Source organism: Phascolarctos cinereus, unplaced genomic scaffold (assembly GCF_003287225.1).
Source record: "Phascolarctos cinereus isolate Bilbo 61053 unplaced genomic scaffold, phaCin_HiC Scaffold_9;HRSCAF=440, whole genome shotgun sequence".
NCBI lineage: Eukaryota > Metazoa > Chordata > Mammalia > Diprotodontia > Phascolarctidae > Phascolarctos > Phascolarctos cinereus.
This window is the reverse complement of record NW_027556402.1, coordinates 168,917,959-168,926,040: the sequence shown is the minus strand read 5'-3', so window position 1 is coordinate 168,926,040 and position 8,082 is coordinate 168,917,959.

Sequence of the window (8,082 nt, the reverse complement as noted above, 5' to 3'; positions counted from 1 at the left end):
CCATTAAGGCTGACTCCTCCACCACATGATCTCTAGCAAAGTCTCTCCTTTCTAAGCCTCCGTTTCCTCCCATGAACAATGAGATTAGACTAGACAATTTCTAGTAAACAATTTTTTCCTCTTTTTCTTTCTTTTTTTTTTCTTCTTTCTACTTCAAACCTCAGGGACAATGTATAGACAGAATTCTTGGTGGAGCTATCAAATGGCCCAACCATTCTAGAAATCAATTTGGAATTATACCCTCCAAATCACTACTATATATATATATATATATATATGTATATATATACATATATACATATATATATACATGTATATATATATGTATGTATGTGTACGTGTGTGTGTGTGTAAATATACATATATATGTATGTATATATATATATACACACACATATATATAAGCACTTTTTGTGCTGATAGATATATGTATGTATATATACATATATATTATATATATTATACTGGAGTATAATTGTACAACTGTGGTATACAAATAAAATGGGATATTACTCAGCTGTAAGAAATGATACCTGTGGTTGATTCAAAGAAACATGGAAAACTTGTATGAACTGGACTGACAGAGTGAAATGTTCAAGACATCAAGTTACATAATTAGGACAATAATGGAGAAGAGAACAACTTTGAAGGACTTCAGGGCTCCAATAAATGCTTTGAATAATCATGACTTCCACGGGTAATGATGACTCATACACCCTGTGTCATGGCAGAAATGTGATAAACAAGGGAAGCAGTATATGACATCAATTTTCAAATATAGTCAATGTATTGATGTGTTTTGTTTGACTATACTTAAAATGGATGGTTTCAATGTTGGGGAGGAGAGTTGGTAGGTAGTAGTAGACATTTTAAACAGAAGAAAAAAAATGATGAAACATTTAAAAATACATAGAATAGAATAATCAAATATGAAAATTTTATCACTGTGTTAAATTTAATACAGACTTCTAAAACATCTTTACAACTTTATATACAGTTTTTCACTGTTCACTGAATATTGAAAATATTTGTGCTATTGACCTCATAATATATGCATACTCGCATGTGTATGGGTATATACACTTAGACACATGCATACACAGTTAAGTTGTCAGAGTAAGACAAAGAGGGCTTTCAACACATTGGGTAGACTTTTTGTAGAGAACTTAAGAGAGATTGTGGACCAGAGATGAAATGAAAAGAATGAGCAGCCACGGAAGGGTCACAGTCCACATTACTGAAAGAAAGAGCTGAATCTATGAGATCACAGGTCTATTTGGTTATTTTAATCAATACATTAATATTTGTGGGGCCCTTCCTTTCAGCATAGTATATACATGTAAGAACATTATCCTTCCCTTCAAGGAACATAAAACCAAATATATCCATAGCCCACTTTTATAAAGCAACATCTTGAAGCCCCTAGTCATGGTCCATGGCCATAATTAGTCAAAACAGGATGCTAGAAGAATGTCATATGGATATAGAATTGAATTCTTCTATGAAGTCTGTTCAAGGTATATGTTTTCCCACAGCAGTTATTCATATATAATTGCCACTCCAAACCTTATGATCTCTCCATATTTCCCTATCCCTTTGTCGCAAGCCTCAGTGTGATGAAGGAACCCTTTAGTCCCCACATCTTCTCACTGTTGTCTTATTATACTGGCTAACCTCAAAAATTACATGTGACATCAATTTCTACTCTTGTTTTTAAACTGAAAGTGTGCCTTCATATTAAGTGTCATAATACTTCATATCCCATACACAGCCTTGGGGAGAATGAGCCCAGAGACTCTATCCCAATAAACTAAGCTTTTCCTTGCCTTTCAAACATTATGAGAACATTAAGTTCTTCTGTTCAGGCCCCTTCCACCCATTTGCAATTGTTCTATCATATAGACTCTCTTTTATTTTAGCTTGTCTATTCTTACTTTTGTATGTGAAGTTGCCATACTCGCACTACTTTCATTCACATCATTGAACATGCCTGGAATGCCCACCCATTTCTATATTCAAATCTAGTATTTTTTTTTTTTTGCTGAGGCAATTGGGATTAAGTGACTTTCCCAGAGCACACAGCTAGTGAGTGTTATGCGTCTGAGGCTGGATTTGAACTCCTGACTCCAGAGCCAGTGCTCTATCCACTGCACCACTTAGCTGCCCACAAATCTGGTAGTTTTGAAGGCCACTTTCTCCATGAATCAATCCCTGACTACTCTGCCTTTCATTAATCTCTCACTTCTCTAAGCTTCTAAATCATTGCTAATTTATACCACACAATTTAGCACTTAATTATAGAGTATCTTCCATTTTTCATTAATTTTGAATCTTCCTAATGTTTGTTAATCTTCCTTGAGATTAGGAAACATGTCTCTTATTTTTTTTTTTGGTGTTCCCCCTCACAAAAACCAAACCAAAACAAAACACTTAAACTATATGGTAGATGCTTAATATTTACTTTCTGGAGTTTGAGTATTAAGGCATTACTACCACAAATCAATTCAAAATTATTTTATTAATTCCTACTATAATGTAGGTACTAAGGAAGCTATGGCAAATCTGGACAGCATACTAAAAAGGAGAGATATTAACTTTACAACAAAGGTCTGTATAGTCAAAGCCATGATTTTTTTTAGTGGCAATGTACGGCTATGAGAGTTGGACTGTAAGGAATGCTATCCACTGCAGAACTGATGCTTTCAAATTGTGGTGCTGGAGAAGACTTTTGAGAGTCTCTTGGAGGGGCAGCTAGGTGGTCAGTTCAAATCCGATCTCAGATACTTACTAGCCAGCTGTGTGACCCTGGGCAAGTCACTTAACCCCCATTGCCTCAAAAAGAAGAAAAATGCAAGGAAAGTCTTTTGGACAGTAAGGAGATCAAATCAAGTAGTCTAATAAATTAATTCAGGGTATTCATTGGAAAGTCACATACTGAAGCTGAGGCTCAAATGGTTTGTCCACATGATGAGAAGATAGCATTCATTGGAAAAGACCCTGATATTGGGAAATACTGAAGACAAAAGGAAGAAATGGATGGTAGAGGATGACATGGATAAATAACATTATGGAAACAATGAACATGAACTTGGACAGAGTCTGAGAGATAATGGAGGGTAGAAGGGCCTGGCATGCCATGGTCCATGGAATCATGCAGAGTTGGACATGACTGAAAGACTAAACAACACTAAAAGAAGACATAAAGAAAAAGAAAATACAATCCGTAACCCACATTCTTCCTACAGAATGAAAGCTCCTTAAGGAAATGGACTTTTTCATTTTTCTTTTTAGCTACAAAACCTAACACTCTTCCTGGTACATCATAGATGTTTAATACAAATGCTTATTTTGGACCCCTTTGTCTTGACTTGACTTCATATAACATGTATTCCTTGGCAAGCTGAATTGCTGAGCCATGTCTGCCCTTGATTTCTGGAATCTTTATGATCCCTGTCTGGTGATGGTTGGTTTGCTTACCGTGATTGGGTGATTCATCCTTCCCATGGTCAGGATTTCCTTCCTAGAAAGGTTTTCCCTTGAACATGAGACATGTTGAAAAGTAAGACAATAGCCAATTGTGGGCCCTCCTTCCACCTTCTTTAAATAATAACATTACTTTAAAAGCTGTGTGCTAAGGTTCCAGGATAAGATCCAGCATAAGGTTAGATGACACCGACAGGTTGCAACGAATCCTCTAGTGACATGAAATTAAATATGTCTAATAGATCCTCCTCTGAACAATGTTAATATCACTAAACAGATGGAGAGCCTTGCTTTGATTAATTTTCTTAAAATAAAATAAATGTGTACTTATGGTTAAATTAATTTCAATAGGATGCATTTTTCTGCAATGCAATTAAGATGAAGTTGATTGATTTATCTTCCCAGGTAAAATGTTTGCTGACAATTTAGCAATCACTAGGCTATAAGTTCTCATTAATCAATCTAGAATATTTAGTTTGGTTTGTCATATGGAAAGATTTGTAAGTGCCATAAAACCTTTTTTCATTGTCTTTAACCCTCACTTCCCTCCCAAAATAAATCTCAGATATATAAATTGAGTGCTATGTTGACATATATGTGTATGTATATACATATATATATAATATACATTTATTTATATAGTTTTCTGTTTTTACATCAAATTCATTTTCAAATATATCCCTCCATTCCTCCAAGCCAGCAAGCATTTCTCCTTGCTTCAGTATAAACAAGACACACAAAAAAGTAATTCAGCAGAGCTAAACAATATATCAATCAAATCTGACAACATAAGAAGTGTTCCACCCTCAAAACTTCCCTTCCTCTGCAAAGGAAGAAGGGAGTTACATTTTATCACCTTTTCTCTCTGGTTGAGCTCAGTCATTATAATTACACAGCATTCAATTTGCTTGTTGTTGCAGCTTCCTTTTCTATCTTTATTTTTGTAGTCCCTGTGAATATCACATTGGTTCTGTCTGCTTCTCTCTGTATCAATTGTTTTTTCTACACATTTCTGATTTCTTCATATTCATCATTCATCATCATCATATTCGTCATTCTTATGGATTAGTAATATTCAGTTACATTCATGTACTATTTGTTTAGCCATTCTTCAATCCATGGACATTTGAATTTGAAAGGATTGGAAATGCTATAGAACCACTTACTCTGTTCTGTAACCTTAACTCCCTCTCAAATAAAACTTGAGCATTTAATCTGTTTGCTATATTATTTTTTTCCAAATCTTTTTTTGCAGTCAAGTTTTAACATTAGTATTAGTTATTATCATCATAGTAATGTCAATATCTGACCTTCATATCACAATGTATGATTTTTGAAGCCCTTTACGTGCTTAGTTAATCAACTATCATTTATTAAGGACCTATTATGTACCAGGCACTGTACTAAGCCTTGTGGATATAATATTAAGCAGTAAGCAGTCCCTGCTGTCAAGGCATTTTCACGGGATCCTCACAACAACCCACCATTTAATGAGTGCATTCCAAGCATTCTAAGTTAGACCAACTTTCCCAATGAAGTAACTAACTGAGGGACAGAGTGGTTAAGTGACTTGCCCAAGATAAATATATTTAAAGTAAATTCAATTCAACTAACATATACCAATACTTATTCTAAGCAGGGTGTTATATTAAGTGCTGGAAATACTCAAAGTGAAACCACCCTTGACCTCAAGGAGCTTTAGTTTTACTTACAAAGAAAGATAGCTGAACATAGTAGATGGTGTGGTGAACTCATTTTTAAGATGTTCTTTAAGAAAGTTTTGGATTTGGAGACAGCTTGGTTCAAATACCACCGTTGAATTTTAAAAGAATATAAGAGGTGTGCATAGATAAGGAAGGATGTGAGAGTCAATTACTTTATAGTTGCTAGAGCTGTGTGATCATGGGCAAGTGATTTACCTTTGTTTCCTTATTTGTAAATTGGGAGTATCAATAAAGTTCAATATTGTTGTTTAGTCATTTTAGTCACATTCCATTATTGGTGACCTTATTTGATATTTTCTTGTCAAAGACACTGGAATAGTTTGCCATTGCCTTCTCCAGCTCATTTTAAAGATGAGGAAACCGAAGCAAACAGGGTTTGTGAAATGTTCAGGATCACACATCTATTAACTGTCTGAGGTCAAATTTGAACTCTGGAAGATGAGTCTTCCTTGTTTCAGGTGCAGCGTTCTATCTATAAATAGCTGTAAATCTTAAACTTATACCTAATGCTATTTTAAGGTGTTAAAGTTTAAAATTGCACTAAAATTTTTGAAACACCATGTGTGTGCTTCTATTATTGTTATTAAATGTAAGCAAGAATATCTTAAAAATTAGGTCTATTTATAAATAGAAAGTACTATCTTGGGGTTAATTTCTGTGCTGTCATTAAATATTTAAACAGAGGCTGGATGGGTTCTTGGTCAGAATTTTATAGAAGTGCTGTACAGTGGAACAATGATGAATTAATTAACCCTTTAAATTTCCCCCCAATTCTGGGGTCCTATGGGACTATAACATATTCAGTAGGTCTTACTGTGCTCAAGGGAAACTCAAGGACAAATTATGATGTGGACCAAATATATAAAATTTCCTCCAGGGAACTTTTAGCCTAGAAGAAATTTAGAATGAATGGAGAGTTAAGACATGTGGCCACCTCACTATACAACACACACACACACACACACACACACACTGTGTGTGTGTATGTGTGTGTCCTGTCACAACATATTATATCATATGTTTAATATCTAAGAGAATTATAAAGTTGAAAATTCAAAGAAAAACATACTCCTCAAATTTGCAAAACATGTGGAGATATTATCTCTTGCTTAATAATACAATTTAACCATATATGGGTACTTTGAATGAATAGTAATGTATACAACTGAATATTTTCCTGGCTGATTTGAACCACTAAAATTCATTCAACATTTATTGGGCATCTACTGTACACAATACATTTTACTATGCCCTAGAGAAAGTACAAAGAGAAAAATAAAGTATAACCAAATAAAAATAAAGGAATTTATTCTCTAAAAGCAAAACAAAAAGAAAAAAAAGGAAAGCCAAAACTGAACATGGGAAATCATAATAGATTTCAAGCTGCTTTGAGAGATCAAAGGAATTTAAAAATACCTTCAAGCAATGGAGTTCTTCCAGTGGTAGCAGCCTTGCATCACTACTGAAATGGCCTAGGAGTACTTTGTTGCCAGAGTCAATGGACATATCAGTGTCTGCAGTCTCCTGGCTGCATGGGAGCACTTGAAAGAATACATTTTCATTTCTTATATCCAGGAGAGCACAACAATACTTCTGCAGCTATGACAGCCAGACAAAAGTAAGAGGATACCTGTGGAGGAAATGAATTCCCTCCTTCAGGGAGTCAAGGAAGTAATTGAAAAATATACTGAGGCCAAGTTCTCTACTCTTTCTCCTTAATCTACTTTCTTTATATTTGTGCAGGGTAACAAACAAACAAACAAAACAACACAAAAAATCTAGAAATTCTCCAAGACTACTGTCATGTATCACATTACCACAATGATACCCTTGTTTTTGTAACAATGATATCTATACCCATGTGGTTAACAGAAGCAATGTAAAATATCACATGTTGAAATTAGCCCCTTGGTTTGTATCAATTACAGAGTAATGATAACCTCCAAAATTGTTTTCCCTTCCACTTTATTAGCCAAAATTGCTGGCAAAGTTCTACGTGGAATTACATGGTATTTGTGCTATGAGACTTAAGAAAGCAACTTAAAAGAAGGACCTTTTACCCAGGATTGATATCATTAATAGAAACATCTGTGTCTAGTTTTGAAAAGTCAGATTTTCTTTCTCTCTAGTATTTCATTACATATTTATTTATTTTTGACATTGAAACTGGTGAACCATCATGAGATGTAAAAGGAATGAAATGAAATGTTAGGATAATCACTACCATTTCTACGATCATTTTCCCCCCAAATCTATCCCCACAATTCTTTTGTGGGTATAGATCAAGAAAACTTGATTCCCTTGTAAGCATTACATTTGACATACAGTTGTTATGCTACAAGTTGTGATGACATTTAATATTTTATATATGCACTTGTTTGTTTGATTTTCCATGAAATGACAAAATATTGAAATTCTATTAAACAAAGAGAATGATGGTGTTCCATTGGGATTCCTTGTTCTGATGATGTAAAACAAATACAATACTACAATATTTTATGACAATAATTTGCTTTTGTACTATCTTTAGTAGATGATGCCATTTGTAAATATAACATGTTTTTAAACTCTTTATAAATATGAAACTTATAATGTTTGGAAATTCCATTGTATCACAGAGTTGACTATGATTTTCTTCCATGTTCTTCTGTATGACTTTTGAAGACCATCCAAAAAGATGGAAAGCTTCTTCTGTGTCTTTTAACATGATATAAATAATTACAATAATCAGACCATCTACCTGTCATCCCTTGTACTCACTACATGACTATCCACTTCCTTTTCTTGTTATAAATGTCATAGATGACATTATTTAAGCCCCTTCTTCCATATAGTCAACAGTGGTAATATATTATCAATCTACTTAGACCTACCA